This window comes from Aethina tumida, chromosome 4, assembly GCF_024364675.1.
Source record: "Aethina tumida isolate Nest 87 chromosome 4, icAetTumi1.1, whole genome shotgun sequence".
Taxonomy (NCBI): Eukaryota; Metazoa; Arthropoda; class Insecta; order Coleoptera; family Nitidulidae; genus Aethina; species Aethina tumida.
The window spans coordinates 23,023,315-23,044,095 of record NC_065438.1 but is presented as its reverse complement, the minus strand read 5'-3'; the positions used below and the strand labels follow the sequence as shown (position 1 = coordinate 23,044,095).

The following is a 20,781-nucleotide window of genomic DNA, read 5'->3' as shown; positions in this document are numbered from 1 at the left end:
ATCTATAAAACCACCAATTTTGATGGTGGAAAATGCATTTTTAGCATACACATTAACCAAGGACCTTTCCAAAAGAAACTACTTTTAGTACCCCCAAATTTTATACAAGGTGTTTGTTATTTAAGTTTAATTTTATACATCTTAAAACATCAATGACTTTGTTATTATCAATGAAACACACTGTATATTTTAGGATTTTTAAATCCTACATGTAATTTTAAATAAAATTGCTATACCATGTCCTAACCTAAAAACACGTTTAATCTTAAAACATCAATAATTTTGATATTATCAGTGGAAATTGAATATTAAATAACATTTCAGTTAATATAAGCATTCCTTAAATACAAAACATATGACAGTAGATGCACCGAAATATGATATTGTTATGTCTTCGAGATTGGATGGATGAAAGGTTTGAAACCAGTTTGTAATACACTCTTTCTTATAATTGAATAAATGGTGGCGCATCCACCATAATTTGAACATGTGTTGTTTATGGTGGTTTACATCTTAATACATCAATAATTTTTATATTCTCAATGGAAATTGAATATTAAAAAATATTTCAATTTATATATAAGTATTTCTTATAAACAAAACATATGTTAATATACGTTCTTCATAAACTTCCATTAAAGATGTTAAGTATATATTAAAATTTAATAAACATTTTTTTTTTTCAAATTAACATAAAACTAAATTTATCTTATTTTTTAAAATAGTTAAACCCTATGTAAAGTTTTATTATACAGGGTGCTCCAAATTTGTTAGATGTTTTCGGCTGTTACAAGTAATTTGGAACCAGGTAGAAAAAACTCTCAATTTAAATTTCATTAATTGTCAGATTAATTTTTACTCCAATTTGTCGTAAATTTGCACACGCGGAAATATTTTCTAATTATAGGGGTATAATTTCGTTTCATCGTGTTTTTTGGGTTTGCGGTAGGCATTTAAATTGGCAAGTCCGCCCGAATCTGAGGGAGGACAAGAAAGGGTCGCCGTCAGTCTATTAGCAATGTAAACTGGCGCACATCCTAATAAAAACCTCCACGTTTGATGATTGCCACCCTACTTATCAACGAATAATGCAATTAAATTGGGTTAATTAATATTAATATTAGAGAGAAGGGACAATAAACGTTTAAACCCACATACAGATTATACATTCAGCTAAACAATGGTCCGCCTTGTTATTTATGCTATTTTACCGAGTTACAATAATATTTTGCTGCGTATTATTTTAAATGGATTAGTTTTTGCGTAAAACCACAAACGATATTGTGTCCCTTTCATCGACAGTAATTTACAATTTGTTTAGGACAGAAACGGGGAAAAAGGAATTCATTTTCTTAATCTGAAAGATTTATACAGATCCCGGGCATAAGATAAAACTTGTTCCTATTTTCGTTTCGTTTTATTTTTTCCATGAGAAATTAAACCCATGATTTGTTGCTTGTTCTGATCCCGCCTCGCAATTTTTTACATTTTACTTTAATTAACTATTATTAAAAAATTTATAAAACGAATAACAAAACTTAAGATCTGTTTATTCAAATTTTCCCGTTGTACTTCAAGAAGGCGAGTCCGCAACAAAACACGGGAATATCAATTTATGAAATTCCTCTCTCCCACGTGGAAACATTCCTGGGACGTAACAAATCGCAGGAATTACATCCGACGATGACTCGGAATTTTTTCGAAATTCATTACGCCCTGCCATTCCTATAAATCGCGGTCGTGATTTTTTCATCGTTTTCCTGCCCGTCCCCGAGACCACGGACAAAGTGATTTAGGCCTCCTCGGGGACATCTTCACTAGCCAGGTTAAATAAATATGGGAACTCGTTAATGTGAATCTCGTTTCAAGCACTTTCCTAATTTCGCCGGATTAGTCCATTGTAACATTGTTAACTGCCTAATTAATATATATGTGTGTGTGTGTGTGCGGGGGTGGAGTTGATTCACATTCATATTTTATGGACGTTTTGATAATATACGAAGTTGTGAATTGGTGCTTATTTAAAATTCAATAAACCTGAGTGAAATCCCATTTCCCTATTTACCGTTCATAAAAAATAAACACGATTTGTTGCCGTAGAGTTTATAGAAATCTCATTTCCGAGGGACCGTGCAATGAAATCAATGGAACACTTTGTTCGCTTCCTCCAGATCGGAGGGTGTGATCAATGAATCAGCGGCCAGATTTCGATTGAAAAATCGGCGAGGAGTGAGAGTATTGAAGCCATAAACGGAGCACACATGTAAACTAGATTTTCATACGTATAAAGCGAATAAGTCGAACGAAATTGAAAAATAAACATAACGCTCAATCGCAATGCATCTTTTAAGGATTCCGGCGGGAACGTGGTTGGTACGGATGGGAAGAACTCCGTTTCGGGCCAATCCTGGTGGATGCACCGAAGTAGGATATTTATTATTATGTCCTCGAGATTGGATGAATGAAAGATTTGAAACCATCGCAGCTTGTGATGCACTCTTTCTTTGAATCATTGAATAAACGCAGGCGCATCCACCACAATTTGACACTTGTGTTGAATATGGTGGATGCGCCCTTCAAACACTGCCATAGAAAATATAATATAATAAAAACACTGTACCAAAAAATTAACGCACCTCACCAATAATAATTGATTTATTTATATTATATTAATAATCAATATTTATTACGTACACACTCTTTGTGTATTTATTTAAAATTGGTAAAAAAATCTTAAAAATATGTTCTTTCTAAAACAATTAAAAATTAACAAAATTTGATGTTTACAAAAAATAAAAAATTGAACTTTGTATGGGGTATATCCACCTCCACTACGAATCACAGCCTCACATCTTCTGTTCATAATCAAATTCTCCCAAATTTCGTACACAAGACGCTCCACATACTGTAAGTTATTCAGACGGTTAGGATGGTCCTTTGAAAGTCACACAAGAATGTCCCAATTATTTTCTATTGGGTTAAGGTCCGGACCTATAAAAAAGGCATTTGGCACGACATGTTCTTCTAGAATGCCCAAAATGTAATGCTCAGCATTAAGGTTCCCATTATTTATCATCAACAAGTCGATACTGTTAAAGAAACACCATAATTGAGCCCCCACCAAATAAGGTGGTATTTACGAAGTGCAGTTGAGTATATCTTTCATTTGGCTGTCGAAACATACGAACGCCTCTACCGCTTGTGTTCAGGCAAAATCTAGATTCATGTGTCAACAGAACTCCTTCATCTAAACATCTTGTAAAAACATTTACACATATTTACTTAATATTTACTATTTACTTAAATAGAAAAATTAAAGGTGGTGTGTTAATTTCTTTTTCTTATATTACAGGAGAATATATGAATATAATTCTTTTATGAAATATCTTTCTTATAAAATGTTTGATTTTAAATGTTGTGCTATTTTTCTGGCCACCACTGTATATTGCATAAATTGATCTGTATCATTCGTGAAAACTAATAATGAGTTAGACTTTCACGATGCTTCAAACACTCATTAACTCACACTGATCTATTGAGATGGCTCATTTTGTCCTGAAATACCTGATTCCACGTCACCTCTATTTGAGGGTGAAGGTCTGTGAAGGAAAGACTCAATTTCGAAGGTTCCTTCTTTGTTATGACTAACATTAAATCTGTGATAGGTTCAAAAACTTTATTGGCCGTGGCAACAAATTTACATTGGAATGATGAAAGCATTTCATAATAACCTTCACAATATTATTATCCTGTTGAATAAGTGGATTTCGACAACAAAATACTTTAAAAAGTGGATTTCTATCTGCTAAATCCAACATTGAACAACGTTTTTGTGTGCATTCAATAGATTTCGACTAAGAAAATGATATTACAAGAGTTCCTTTATAATTTATGTGCGGCAAGCGTAACTTCGTTGCAATTTTCTCCGGTCGTGAACAATCTGGGCCCGTAATAAACTGCGCGCTTAATACTTATTCAATCGGAGCACGGCGACCCGCGGGACTTCCCCGAACTCTCGAAAACTTTTTCGCGGCAACTATCCGCAGTCGCGGCAGTAAAAACTTAAAACGTAACGATACCGGCAGATAACGTTATTATAACCATAAAATTTAATTACGTAAAAAGCGCAGGAACAGAAGTTGCCCGGCGGTCCCGTCGGGAACCGCGAGTCCCGGCGGTTTCGGTCGAGTTGTCGGGGTCGCACGATAACCGGGCACGGCTTGTTTTGTTTTTATGGCCCGTCTTATCTATAATTGGATCGAACGGGCGGCCTAAACGGCCCTGTCGCCGGTCCTGGGCCGCTTGATTAAGGGATACAGTGTTGATGTGTTCTTCGTGACACAATTAAATTATAAAAATACGACAGTCGGTGACTTAAAATAAATTTGTTGGCAATGACAGCAATAACAACATAATTATCGTCTAAAAACAAATTTGCTACGTGAGAAAATTGGGTTTCTTGGAACAGAAGAAAATATGAACCTCAGTTTTGACCCCCTGTAAATGTGATAAAACTCCCATTTCACATTTTGAAGCATCTTTAATGTTTTTCATGAAGAAGTAGTACATCTCTTCTCTTGGCATAAATTAATGATGAAAATATAAGAAATATAAAAAAAAGAATTTTGTAAAATTATAAAAATTGAAATAATAAGAATAAATAAGCTTTGAAAAACGTAATGTATTAAATAGGAAATAATTTGGAATATAACAATATGGTTATGACCAATATTTATGGTTATGACCGAAATTTATGTTTATGACCATTTTTAATTTATGACCGAAATTAATGTTTATGACCATTTTTAATTTATGGTTAAGGCCGAAATTTATGTTTATGACCAAAACTTATGTTTATGGTCATTTTTAATTTATGGGTATGACCGAAATTTATGATTATGACCAAAATTTATGGTTATGAACAAAATTTATGATTATGGCCGATATATATGGTTATGACCGAAATTTATGGTTATGACCGAAATTTATGGTTATAACCGAAATTTATGCTTATGGCCGAAATTTATGGTTATGACCAAAATTTATGATTATGAATATTTTTAATTTATGGTTATGACCGAAATTATGTAGTTATGACCCAAATTTATGTTTATGACCTTTTTTAATTTATGGTTATGACCAATATTTATGGTTATGGTCCAAATTTATGTTTATGACCAAAATTTATGTTTATGAAATTTATGTTTATGACCAAAGTTTATGGTTATGTTGGAAATTTATGGTAATAAAAAATTATAATACTATAATAACGTGTAATAGAAAATCAGCAATATTAAATGTGAATGTATATAGGAATGAGAATTATGAAAAATTAAGAAACATGACATGAAGAAATATGAAATGTAGCATTTGAAGAAATATGACGTGAGAAATGTGAAATGCGAAATGAGAAACGTGAAATGTGAAATGTGATATAAAATGCGAAATGTGAAATAAAGTGTGAACTGTGGTGAAATATGAAATAATATGAAATATGAGATAAATATGACTAATTCGAATCCTTGTCTTTATGTTAGATTTAACGCAGTCTCATGACTCCAATCTTAATTTCTTCTTTGGTACGATGATCTTAAAGTGATCCACTTTCATACTTATTTTGTGGATTATTTGGTAGGTCGATTTTCTTTTGTCGTGGACCGAGTTACTCTACCCATTTCGGCAACATATTCAAGTTGTACAAACTTCAAATCGCCAAACCGCAAACCTTCCATGCCAATTAAATTACAAATGGTTGTCGTCAACATTAACCAACGTTTTGAAGTGTCAAGATCGTGCGTAAAGATACGGACGATAAATTTTGGGGATTTCGGACAGCCGAAAGTTTGGGTTACGCAAAACGATAATTAATCCGTTCAGTGTATTTTGTGGCAATTAGCGACAATTCCGTCGGAGCGTCATGGTTATAAGTGACACTGGACGCTTTTATTTAATATCCGTATTACATTACTCGTTATCTCGGACCGGTCTCGTTATTTCTGTGGTCCCGCGGGTGCCATACATGAAAACTGACGACAACGCGCCCGAATTAATAAAGGAACGGGCTGAAGAGTTCAGGATAATGTTCCTGGGTCAATGTAACTATCGTCGCCAAGAACTAATTTCGTGCGGGACCCGGTCTTTACATTGGTTTACATATCCACCAGTGGATTTCGCCTATTACGGTCATTTTTCTAACGTCCATTGGACTTGATAAATATTCCGGAATTTTGAGAAGACGGAAGTTTCTATTTTTATTAGATTTTTATTATAATCTTGGCGATTGTATACACACGTCAAATCTTTTGTTCTTGTTCCAGCAACTAAAATCCTTGTTCCGTTTTAATTTCATCCGAATAATACGGTTCCGCGCTACAACCAGAATATACACTCGCATTCGCCGAGATAACATTGAATAACTACATATTGGGTGTGCACGTGCACACATCCACTAAAAAGGATTAGAGGGAAGCTGCGCTTCTATTAATATAATCTTATTTTTGTTTGTGTTTGTTCGAGTATTTAGATTTAGGTGGATTATTGATTGCCATAATGCCCGAGTTGTTTTAATTTATTTGTAATTGGTTTGGATTAGTGTTCGGATTAAAAGTTTATGAACGCGACAAGTGCTGAAAGTTGTTTTGCTCTCTTTAAGGTTTTCAGGTGGGATAATAATAAAGTTGCGAGTTATTCATTTAGAAACTGTGTCTGAAATGAATGTTTTCTCGTTTATATGAGAATTAGTTTTTATATTGTGTTTTAGTGTTTTTACAATATTTCATTATTTTGTATTCAATGTAACATATTATAGAAAATTTAAATATTTCATTTTAACTCTGAAATCATATCATAAAAAAGTAATACGTTTCACATATATTACAAAGGATAAAATATTCACAAATAACAGGAAAGAAAATATTTTATATTGAATATGCAATATTTTAAAATAAATTGGCAATATAAATGTGAAATACAGCAAAAAATCCTGTTGGAAAAATAATTTGCTGTTCTTCAATATTGTTTGTATCGAAATATTTGTTGTTTAAGGTCTGTTCAATTTTTATTTATCAATACTTCCAAATAGATATCAATCAATTTTAAATAAATAAATAACCTTAATGGTAAAAGCTATTAACAGAAACTTATATTTAAATATTTATCAACTTCCTAATCATTAAAAAGATATCAAAGGGCAATAAATAAATTCAATTCTTGGGTCACCTATTGTAATAGTTTATCCATTAATAATTAATAAATTTAATTGTATTTTGTATTGTGTTCTTGTAGTCAAATTGTTCTAAATCAATAAATTATCATGAAATGGCAACAAATAAATCCAACTCTTCGACCACTTCATTTAGTAATTCTAATAAAATTTGTATACCAATAATTAATAAATTTAATTGTAATTTCCATCTAATTATTATAAATAAGTATGTTTAATTAACTCGAGTAATATTTACACATATTCTTCTTATAGTCAAATTGTTGTAAATCATTAAATTGTCATCATCAAATGGCAACAAATAAAGTCAACTCTTCGACCATTTTTAATTTTACCAATACCAATATTTTTACCTAATAAAAATATTTTAAAATTTTACAATAAAGTATAAAATCCAACTCATCAAAAATAATAAAAATGATTTGACAAATGACTATTTTCATTTCTAATAAAATTCGTCTACCAATATTTAATAAATTTAATTGTATTTTCCATATAATTATTTCAAATATTTACACATATTTCTCTTGTAGAAAAACTAAACTGACTAAAATTATAACAAAAGACAAAAAATAAATTCAACTTTTCTGCCACTCTTAATTTTCCAATGCTAATAAAATTTATTTATTAATAATTAAGAAATTTAATTGCACTTCATATATAATATTTCATTTAATTAACTTGAGTAGTATTTACACACACTCCAATTATAGTAGAATTGGTGTACAAACAAGTACCTTGGCAACATCTCCCAGTTAATGTACTATTGTAACAAGTACCATTTTCTTGAATACACATATTTGGATTTATTCCACACGAATAAGCCAGATAAATATAGAAAGCAGTTAATGTAAACATTAAAAATAAAAACTTCATGATGAGTGCTGAAATATTAAAATAGACAATAAAATATTTTAACTGGTCTGCTTTATGTTACCTTTTTGTCGGTGTAGAATAACTAACTGTATGTTAAAAAGAAAATTCGCATTATATTTATATGAGTTGCCAGAAGTAAATTAATGCGGTTATAATAAATCGTAAAATTCCATTTCAATTCATTAAGCGTTTAAAAACCTTTATATTCTACAAATATTTCCATGAATATAATTTACATAACACAAAGCTATTACGATAATGTGCGTATTTAGTTACTGATAATTGTAAATTTTATTGTTTATTCCAAATTAAAACGATTAAAAACATTTTGAAACAAAAACGTGTAGTAACAATTTCCCTGGCAACATCTTCCAGAGTTTCCGTCCCTGAAACAGACGTTTTTTTCTTGAATGTATTGGTTTGGCGGTAGTTTATTACATGGCTTTACCACATGTAGGGAAAATACAGTCAGTAACAAAAATATAAAGAGAAATTTCATGACGAATGTTAAATATTAAACCTCAAAATATTATTTAAGGCCTTGTGTACTAATCTTCCTTTGTTGTTAGTTCGACGAAATGGCTTAAAAAGGAAGAAATGAGACCATTTTTATACAAAAGTTTTTGGAATACAATTAAAATAATAATATGATATAAAATATCAACATCATTAGTGCAATAATTTATAGTAACACAATATATATCACACACATACAAAACATTAATTTACTGCAAGGTATGAAATTTCAGACAAGATAGAACAAACAAAAATTAAACATTTTTGTAGAATTCATACGTTCATAAGTACATTCTCAAATTACACTTCTATTGCTAAATTTACTACACTAATGAGGAATTTTTAATTTGCAGAATAATTAAAAACATTTTAACATTCATAAAATGTGTAATGAGTCTGGTAGTAAAAAAATTTACGATCTGATAATTAAATTTTAAAAACATTTTGGGTATTTTGTTTATTTCCAATTTTACATTTTAAATGGTGTATTTATGTTTAGAACTGTGTGTTCATATTTTTAGAATTACCAATATTTTTACTTAATAAAAATATTTTAAAATTTTACAATAAAGTATAAAATTCAACTCATAAAAAATAATAAAAATGATTTGACAAATGACCATTAATAATTTGACTCAATTAAATTTTTTTTTTTACATAATTAACCAACCGACTTCTATAAATAAGCGGGTATCTATAACAAACCGATAGCGGTAAATATGCACATAAATATATTGGCAATAAATCCGATAAATATTAATGTACCAGATGCATATTATTATCGGACGGATCGCCTAATCGAACACCAATCGTTTTGATGTGTGTGCGACACGACGGGAATATAAATAACCCCGTCCCGTTTCACCTTTCGTCCCGTTCTTTCCTTCACCCTTCTCGAAACAAAAACAATATTTATTAAGAATTACCATATTCAAACAGACATTCCGTTACGCATTTTAAATCTGGAAATGATTGTAAACGTTCTCCCCTTACATGAACATTTTTATTGGGTTTGATGTAGCATCTTCCTTGGGAATATTTAGATACTGTTTTTTTTTTTTTTAAGTGTCTTTTTCTATTCGTTCAAAATGATTTAGTTAATGTTGGGGGTTGTAAAAAGTAATTTACTCTCTTTAAAATAGCTACAAATTATTATTTTTTGTCAACATTCTACCAGCAAAAAATTCATCCCTCAAGGAAAAAAATTACGGGCTCTAGACCGAAGAAAAAAATCAATCATAGTTTTGACCTCCTCTTTAGAATAAAATAGTTCATCAATTAAAAAATTGAACAATGATAAAAATAAATAATGGTCACATAGAGAAATAACTTTGTAATATAGTGGATGAGGTAGAGTATCTCATTTAACATTTTGAAGCTTCCTTTGAGTGTCTTATAGACATGTGGTCTTGAAAACGTTTTCTTCAAACTCTAAGCTGAATTTGAACCCTTTTTTGAGATAGTATTTGAAATGAAAATGGCAAGATATATCCATTTTCACAAATTATTTGAGTCTATTCAAAACCAGACATGTCATTATCTCATACCTTTGAGGAAAAGGTCATAAAGTATTTTCTGAGATGATTTTGAAATGGAAATGGATAAAATATGTCTATTCTAAAAGATTGTTCCAATATTATTCAAAACAGACATCATCACATAGTTTTGAAAAAAATATATCAAAAACTATTTTCTGAGATGGAATTTGAAATGAAAATGGCCAAAATATGTTTATTGAAGAGATTACTTAAGAGCATTCAAAATCGATTTATCATCAAATAGTCTTGAATCAATGATGGAAACAGTTGTCAACAATATACAGTTTAATACAAAAATGTTTAAATATAATATAATAAATAAATTAGTTTACAATAAATCATGAACAAGAAAGTTTTAGTTATAATACATTACATTAACATAATATGCGACTTTTTTAAATCGAACACGATAATTCATTAATTTTAAACCATAATCGATTGTCCACTAATTTGAATTCAAAACACACTAAAATTCAAATATTAATATTTATGCTGCCATCTTTCGGATATATCGTAAACAAGGAGAATGTATTGCAGTTGACGGTAATGTGAAAAAGGGCAAAAGTAGAATTCTATTTATTATATTATTGAATTCTGTTCAAGGGTAAAATGTTTTACATCATATTAGATGATTCACGGTTAGATGGCGTAACCTACTTTAAATCGAATTTATAAATTTACGCATCGAAGTCAAAAAGATCAACACATCAGTAGAATTTCATTTTTGTGACTAAAAATATTCAATGCCACTTATTTAAGTTCAATAATTTTGACACTTACATTTTAATATTCACACGAAAATGTAAAAAATAATTACAAATTACCATATAATTTAATAGCTATAAATAAAACGATAATTTTACTATTATTAAACAATACCTCAAAAAAATATGTAATAACACTTCATCAAAATAATAATCAATGAAATCATAATTCGTGATCAATCAATAAAAGCAAGCCTGAAAATAATTTGCGGATTGAAAAAAAGACCCGTCTAAGGTCGGTGCATTTATCTGAGGAAGCGAAAAAATTCGTGACCAAGACCTTTCGCATTGAAACGTCCGTCGGGCCGGGTCCGGTAGGTATGTGTAATTGTTTTTCGCACGGTAAGGCCGCACCGCCGTCTCGATATTCGGTTTTCCGTTTTGCAAATATCGAAATCGTGCGCCACTGATTCGACATTATTGCGTAAGGTCGTTTCAGTTGTTTGGAAAATGACAACGTCGTGCCCCCATTTGCATAATTATATTCCTGCAGTCTGTAAAAAAGGTTGAGGGCGTTTCCTATTTGCAGTTTCCTTTGTACATTTTCTATGTGCATACAATTTATTATTATACGCTTGAGGTTTAAGTGTTATTTAAAAGTCTTACTTTGTATCTTGATGAAGGTGTGTGACTGGCGTTTAATTGAATTTCAATATTTTTTTAACCTTTGCTTTTATCCCAATAATGTTGTCAATATATAACTTTTTAATCTACCGGTCGGGACACATTGGCGTATATTGTAAATTGTATATTGCAGATAATGTTTTATGACAGGCAGCCGCAGAATTATCGGGACAATATAAAGTTTGTCATTACGGTAATTAAGTCGTATTTTCTTTATATTGTTGTTGGTCAAATGGAGTGCTATTGATATCGAGGCTTTGTCCATTTACTTTCAAGCGAAATAAATCAGTGTCTCAACGCCAAACAAACTTATACCGAACCTCTTTGAATTATTTAAAAAAATTGTTGTCAATTGTTGTGTACATATTCACATCTGTAAAAAATCCCTAAATCGTTTTAACATTTACTAAATGGAGGATATTTGAGTTAAAAGGAAGTAGTACTAAAATATCTCCATCATCAACAAACGTTATTATCAATAACTATATCAATATAAGTTAACGATTTAATTTAGTATCTCATATTTCCACCCCCGCTGTGTAATAAAGCATTGACACACCTGTGCATGCCTCTTATTAGATTACCAATACATTCTTGAAGGATATTATTCATTCATCAACTGCAGCCTAGTAGGTCTAAAATACTCAGGGAGGGATTTAAACGGCGTTGAATTAATCTGGATAAGTAATTCCATACATTCCCAATCAGGATTATATCTGGATAAAGTGGTGGTTACTCCATTTTTTGAATTCCACCTTTTCTAAGAACTTCCCTGACCGCTTAAGTCCCCTTAGATTGCAGCCAACCAGTTCTTTCATACATTATTCTACTCCAAGACATTAAACTTTGCCCACTTATGGAACAACTGGCATTTTTTTCCTACAGACTCTAATTTGAGTCATTCAAATCATCAATCCTATTCTCTTTTCGCACTTCGAGATAAAAGTTGATTTTGATGAACATGGACCTATTCCAACATTGCTATTCCGAATCTAAGTAATAACCTACGTATTATCAAAGGGCTTCTAGATAACAATCGAGTAGTATCAATCTCTTTGCTGGTGGCTGCATTCAGAATGAGTTGCTGGTATTACTATTCACCTATTTCTCATCATAAGTATATACGTACCTGTTTTGGCTGTCATTTGTCACCCACGAAGGGACTTCGAGGTCTAGTTTTTAGGGAACACCTTTCATTGCATCGTTGAATGGTCCTCGTAACTGTACTGTGACGAATCTTTGGACAATATGACAAACCTTTATCGTGAAGAAAGATTATTAAACAAAAGACAAATTTACACAATGAGATAGGAAATCTTTGACAAATTGTTGTGCTAATAGAATGTCAAATGATTGAATAACTAAGTCATGATATCATCAAGCATTCATAGTTTCTCTGTTTATTATGACAATTCTGTACGCACATTTTTAGAGAATCACCCCCAAGAGCAAGAGTTGGAGCCAAAAAATCGACTATTTTTTTTTTTCAACTTCCAACATTAGTTCCTAGACACCTTTAAAAAATCCTCTCCAAACATGAACTTTTAATTTTAATAGCAAGGTCCTCCTCATTTCTGTTTTCCATTTTTTCTTTAGTCCTGTATAACAAAATACGTATCACGTAGACATTACTTGATCGTATAGAAAATTTCTATTTACATTTCTTGTAAGAAATTGAACGCTCTATAAAAAAGGTATCTTAGAATTTTTTCATAACTCTTACTGTTTAGAAGTAATCGGAGGCCAAAGTTTGCAGAAATAAACAAAAATGAAAAATTGTTCGTACAGAAGTAATGAAGAGGTATGGTCTTTGCGACTGAAGAAAATATAGAAAACTGAGAAGAGAAAGACTTTCTTAATAAAACGTAGGATCTTTGGAGAGCATTTTTTAAAGGTGTCTAGGAACCAATTTTTCAATGTCGGATGTTAGAAAATAGTCGATTTTCTTGACTCTAGTGTACCTAGGTTGGCCCATGCCCATCAAGCAACTCGATGTTCCCTGTTCAACAAAAGGTATGGAAAACGTCTTCTGGGTTTAAGACAAACTTCATGTAACCTTCTTCTCACGGTATACAGACTTACAGTGATTCCAACGTCTGCACTAAACCTGGATGTAAAGAATGTACGATTTCGTCTGGCATAAATAATTAGAAAACTTGTCTACTGGTCGTGCTCATTGTCGATCACCACCATGTCTTATATTGACATTATATTTTGTAACGTATTATATTTGGGCTACTTCTTATTGACTCAGATTGCCAAAATTGTAATTATAGTGGCAAAACCTTCAGAAGAAAGTCTTCTTTTAGGCTTTTTACGGTACCAAACAAGAAATTAATTAAAAATGAACCGAATGAAATGTGTTCAAATCCACAAAATTCATGTCTTGGAAATAAATATTTTACAAGAGATGGATTACTGTTTATTTTCATGTCCATTAAATATATAAAATAAAATAAATTTAAAATAATGACTGAAATAAATCAATTTGAACTAGGAAATTCAAATCACTCACTTGCTTTGTACTTGTGTTTGTTGAACTTAAAAAAAATGTTAATGAAAATGATGTCAACCATTTATTTGAAATTACCATCTAATTGCGGTGAAATTCCATTGTATTCCATCAAAGTTGCATAGATGGTTATCGTATCGCATACTTTTACCATAATATGTTGTTGAAACGTTAGCCACTGGGCATCCTTCGGTTCTACTACCGGTTTATCACTTTTCCATCTGCGGTTTCAAAACTAGTGAAAAATTAAGTTGTACGTAGTGAATGCAGGTGCATTAATTGTTGAAAGGTATTAAATAAATCTGCCCGGCTCCGCCGTGGATATCCTGGAGATTTGTTCTGTTCTGGTCGTGTTGTGTTTATGTAGGTTCATTGGATGCAATCAAACTTATCCGTTTATGGTGTGTTTTGTTTATTTTTATCGTCCACACTTTGCTTGTACCGTGCAAATGTTTTTAACGAATTGTTTATTGAAATTGCATCAGTTTTTTTTCCTTTCGTCTTTTATTCCTTGTGCCGGCCGAGGAGAAAGTGACCAATAAAATCTAGATGCGTTTGTTCTGGAATTACCTCACGTATAAATTACCGGGGAGACATTAAAACGTTTCTACTTTATTAGCGACGGGGCCCGTTTTATTTTCAATAATTTATGCACGTCGGATAATTATTACAAATTACACGCATACCACGATGAAAAATAAAACAATTACACATCCATTCGAAATAACTTTGCACTTTCCTGTCTGCACGGCAATTAGCCGAGCCGCATTTTATTTAAAACAAAAGTGGACACGGGAAACTGTCTATGTCTACTACTAAAAAGATTGGCAAAAGGTTAGTCGTTTCGCATGCGGTCAGTATATCGAATTTCAAAACTGCAGGTGCACAATAATTAGCCGGCGATTAGAATAATGAAAAATCCGTCGGTCCATTCGGGTTTAAGTGCGTGTTAAATTATCCGTACGGTTTTCAGTATCTATGTAATCGATAAATTTATGTGCACGAGTTAATTTACGTGAACGCTGAATGAGTCCGTAATAACGAATCTAAATACTTGCGGAATAATAAATGTTTTTGCGCGTAATTGACGTAATAAATATTTAAGACTGGACCGACAAGGTTAAAGATTCGTGCTTTTCATAATGCGATAAATCAGTTTTTTTTTTTTTATATTCGTTGCCTCACATTAAATTGTTCTGTTTACCTCGTTTTCTATTTTCTAATCATTTTGTGCTGTATATAATTAAACTCGTAAATAGAGATTACTAACGTTGTTTATATTGAACAATTACATGTTTATGAATTATCTTATTAGATTATCTGTGGTTCTTCTGGATTTGTCTTTGTTAAACACCGGACGGTTGATTAAAATATGGCTGTACTCGTCATTGTGTGGGGAAATTGGAGTCGCCTCCAAGTAACTGGTCAACAAAAACAGTCCTAGTATCAACAACAGCTAAAAAACCACTCATTAATACAAATATTAGTCATAAACCACCAAAAATAATAAAAGTTACCAGTGTTTTAAACATGTCTAATCAATGTCTGCTGATGTAATTAATTATAAAATAACTAAAAATAAACCAAAACGTATATTTTACTCATAAATAATTAAATTTTAATATTTACCAGAGTTTCGTAAATGTCAAATCACTGGAAACTGCTAACCACCGATTGTCACTGTCGTTTATATTCAAATGAACAACGTCAATAAACATAAAAGTGTGAATTAGATGAGTCAAATCGACACTGATTTCAATTTGACCTCGTGTCTCATTCTAAAAATGCCCAACCTAATTTTCACTGATATGGACTACAATTAATGATAACCTCTATGACTTTATTGTAAAGATATTCCTGTAATTAGTCATTAGAATTAATAAAATAATATTTTTTATTAAATATTATGATGAAAATAACACCGACGTGAATGGGATAAATAGTTTATCTTACTGCAATATTACTGTCTTCCCGAAATTACTGGGGGTGCCTAAATTGGAGATGGTAATCCATTTGGTAAATATTAATTAATTAATTCCTCGAAAACATGATATGGTTTTACATTCATACTTTAAAAATAGAGTCTTTAGAACTTTCCAAACATTCTCTTAAACTACTATTAACTTCCCGAGTGGCCTCGGCCGTGGCAGCCAATCTGGCACATATTCCCTAATTAATTTCTCGAAGACTAGACGTAGTTTCACATTCATACTTTAAACATAGTGTCTCTAGAACCTTCCGAGGATTCTCTGAAAGCGACATTAACCTTCCGAGTGGCCTTGGGTGTGGCAACCCATTTGGCACATATTCCCTAATTAATTTATCGAAATCTAGTGGTAGTTTCTTATTCATACTTTAAACATAGTGCCTTTAGAACCTTCCCAATATTCTTTGAAAGCCCCATTAACTTTTCGAGTATCCTTGGGGGTGTCAGCCCATTTAACACATATTCCTTAATTAATTTCTCCAAAATTAGACCTAGTTTCACATTCATATTTTAAACATAGAGTCTTTAAAACTTTCGGGAATCGTATTAATCTTCCGAGTAAGATTGGGGGTGTCAGCCCATTTGGCACATATTTCCTAATTAATGTCTGAAAGACTAGACTTAGTTTCTTATTCATACTTTAAAAATAGAGTCTTTAGAACTTTACAAACATTCTCTCAAACTACTATTAACTTCCCGAGTGGCCTCGGCCGCGGCAGCCAATCTGGCACATGTTCCCTAATTAATTTCTCGAAGACTAAACGTAGTTTCACATTCATACTTTAAACATAGTGTCTTTAGAACCTCCCGAGCATTCTCTGAAAGCAGCATTACTTCCCGAGTGGCCATGAGGGTGGCAGCCCATTTGGCAAACATTCCCTAATTCATTTCTATAAAATTTCACATTCATATTTTAATCATAGAGGCTTGGGAACATTCCGACCATTCTCTGAGAATCGCATTAACCTCCCGAGTGATGTTGGGGGTGTCAGCCCATTTGGCACATATTTCTTAATTAATTTCTCGAAGACTAGACGTAGTTTCATATTCATATGTTACTTTAAACATAGTGTCTCTAGAACATTCCGATTATTCTCTGAAAGCGACATTAACCTTCCGAGTGGCCTTGGGTGTGGCGACCCATTTGGCACATATTCCCTAATTAATTTGTCGAAATCTAAAGGTAGTTCATACTTTAAAAATAGTGCCTTTAGAACCTTCCCAATATTCTCTGAAAGCCCCATTAACTTTTCGAGTATCCTTGGGGGTGTCAACCCATTTGGCATATATTCCCTAATTAATTGAAAGCACCATTAAATTTCCAAACGGTTTTAGGGGTGGCAGACCATTTGACACATATTTCCTAATTAATTTCTCGAAAACTAGACGTAGTTTCATACTTTAAACATAGTGTCTTTAGAACCTTCCCAACGTTCTCTGGAAGTGCCATTAGCTTTCCGAGTGGCCTTGGGGTTGGCAGACCATTTAACACATATTCCTTAATTAATCTCTCCAAAATTAGACCTAGTTTCACATTCATATTTTAAACATAGTGTCTTTAAAACTTTCGGGAACCGCATTAACCTTCTGAATAAGATTGAGGGTGTCAGCCCATTTGGCACATATTTCCTAATTAACGTCTGAAAGATTAGACGTAGTTTCTTATTCATATTTTATACATGTCTTTAGAACATTCCGAACATTCTTTGAGAACCGTTTTAACTTCTCGTGTGGCATTAGCGGTGTCACTTCACTTGGCACATACTCCCTAATTAATTTCTCGAAAACATTCCTTGAAAACGCCATTTACTTCCCGACGATCTGGGGGGTGGCAACCTATTTGGCAAATTTCGAAAACTAGTCATAGTTTCACAAGTTCACTTCGTTGAAAAAAATTGGCATGAGTGATTAATGATTAATAAATATATGGTTGTTTTATTAGCGTACTAATGTTAAACAAATTCCTCTTAATTAATCATTTAGTGAAGACGTTCAATGATAAAAAATCAAATTTAATCATTTCACTCAATTTCAACGAAGATAATAAATATCTGTGGTTGGTAATTAATTCTCATTATTAATTATTAGTAATTGGGCTTTGTTCTTCTTTGTAAATCGATTTTTTATGTAAATTATTCATTTGTAATCAGTTCAAATTATTATAATTAAATGCGGTTTTTGTGTTAATGGGTTTAGTATAATTATCTGATGGAATATTCATTATTCAAATTCACGTATCGATTGTTTTGGTTTAGTTTTTTTCAAAGCTATACTTTTAGTTTATTTGTGACGTTTCGACGGTGTCGTTTAATTACAGCTACTTAACACACTTAGGTGCAATGTAAACATTTGAAGTATTTAAAAACCGTACGGGAAATTAATATTTCCTGCAACGAGCAATAAAAAGATGGGATCGATCGAGTGAAAAGAACTAGTAAAACTGTGACATAAACATAACTCGTTCGGCTTATTAAATTGTCACGTGCCCCATTATGAATTGCATTAAAACCTACCTATGTGATAAATATGGTAATCCCAATGATTAACTGGAAAATCTGCTTTAATCGATGAATAACATTAAAATTGGGTCGTTTTCCGAATGATATATTGGACGATCCATAAATTTTCTTATCCCCCGGCCGTTCCCCTGGGATTTTTGTCGCACGGGAGAATGTCCGCGTTCAGTTTCCACGCACGACTAAATGCGATATTTGTTATTTTACATTTAATCGATTCGTCACAGAACATTCATCAGTTTTTTTCAGACCTTTTCGCCAAACACATCCGTATATATGTAATATATAAAACGCGAACCGTTTCAATAAATAATTTTTACGTGTCTAAAACAACGTACGGAGGACGTCGTGAAAAAGCGTTTACACGCTCCACGGAATGGGACCTACCCATTAAATAAATATTATTCCGGCTGACAAGTAGCACACATGTATATTTGTACTGTGTCGAATCGATTAAAACGAATCAATTTACACCATTGTGATCGTATGAAATCACAATCAGCAATTCACAAAGGAGTCGTGGCGCAACTCGATCTTCACGCCCGTTTTACGAACTGATTTATACGACGATTTGTTTATTTATCATTTTGTAATTTTGTTTGTCTCTTTTTTTTTAGGTGAGAAGGAAAGGTTAAAATATGATTTTGTGCGAAATTCGCATTAATCCACGTTGCGAATGATTTACGGCGGACAACACCTGGATACAGGAAACTGAACAGCCTCCGCAAAGGCCGCAATTACGCCTATTTAGTTATGATAAATATTTCTTGTTGGGTTCGCGCATACCGAGAAGAAAAATCTAATCACTGTTATTAGGGGACTATTAAATGCAAATTGCCAATTTTTTTTGTGTTGGAATTCTGCGAGGATTTGTTATTTGAACAAACCATCCTGCTGAATGTTTTTTTAAGAAAATCAGTTTGTTAAATATATTGAATAAACTAATTATAACAAGAAAACTAATGTTCATACAGTTTTTTTATTTTCTGTATTCTTAAAAGTTGTCTAACTTTATTAATTTTTTAACATTTTAAACAAACGAGTCAAGTTTATTTCATCATTTATTTATCATTATTTTAATGAAGTCTATTAACATTTATCAAAGTATCAATTAGTAATATAATATTACTTTTTAATAATTACATAATCTAATCAGAAATTAGGTTAGAATGTCATTTGGAATAAAAATAATTAAATAAAAGTATTTTACCATGATTTTAGTAATATTCATCATAATTCTGCTGAATGTTTAAAAAAATTCAAGAAAACTAATTTTAAAAGTTGAACTGACAGAATATTGCCAAAAAACAGAAAATAAAGAGTCTGAATTGTTTCAAATAAATAAAAAAAAACTTTTATTATAATTGATAATTAATATTTTTACTGAAATTTACAATTATTTTACATTATAAGTTAATTTATCAATTTTTAATATAATACCAATTTTTTATAATTAGATAATCTAATAAAAAATTAGGTTAGAATTAACAATTTTACTATGATTTTAGTAATATTCATTATAATCCTGCTGAATCTTTAAAAAATGTTATTCGGTTCGTCAAATACATAAAATAAAATAATCCTTAAAAAATTTACTCCAAAATTAATATTAAAAGTTCAATTGCATGTTTTTTATTAACAAAAAAGCAGAAAATAAAATCTTGAATTATTTTCAATAAATAAAAAACACTTGTACTATAATTGTTAATATTTTTACCAAAATTATTAATTATTATACGTTGTATATTAATTTATTAATTTTTAATATTTTCTACTATATACATAGTTGTATAATTTTATTAATTTTTAAAATACGAGTCAAGTTAATTTATTTTAATTAAGTCTATTAACATTTATCAAAGTATCAATAAGTAATACAATACTACTTTTTAATAATTAGATAATGTAATCAGAAATTACGTTAGAATATCATTTTGAATAAAAATAATTTAACAATTTTATTATGATTTTAGTAATATTCATCATAATCCTTCAATTCGTTAAATACATAAAATAAACTAATTTTTATTAAAATTACAAAAAATGATCTAATTTTAAAAATTCAACTGAATGTTTATTATTGAAAAGAAGCAGAAAATAATTTCCTGAATTCTTTTAAATAAATAATAAACAATTTTATTATAATTGTTATTTTTTTTTCAACAATTTTAAATTATTTTAAGTTGTATATTAATTTATAAAATTTTAATAATTTCTACATTTCTA

At 31.1% G+C, this 20,781-nt stretch overlaps 2 long non-coding RNA genes across 2 annotated transcripts; one reads left to right on the top strand and one right to left on the bottom strand.

The window, feature by feature from the left end:
- Positions 1–15,308: 15,308 nt before the first annotated feature.
- LOC109599295 (uncharacterized) lies at positions 15,309–15,808 on the bottom strand. Its single transcript, XR_002191551.2, has 3 exons — positions 15,682–15,808; positions 15,570–15,624; positions 15,309–15,508 (listed from the first exon to the last, which is right to left on the bottom strand). It is a non-coding gene; the product is annotated as an uncharacterized LOC109599295 (long non-coding RNA).
- Positions 15,809–16,024: 216 nt separating this feature from the next.
- Positions 16,025–19,518, top strand: LOC126265385 (uncharacterized). Its single transcript, XR_007547885.1, has 2 exons — positions 16,025–16,068; positions 19,173–19,518. It is a non-coding gene; the product is annotated as an uncharacterized LOC126265385 (long non-coding RNA).
- The last annotated feature ends 1,263 nt before the right edge of the window (positions 19,519–20,781 follow it).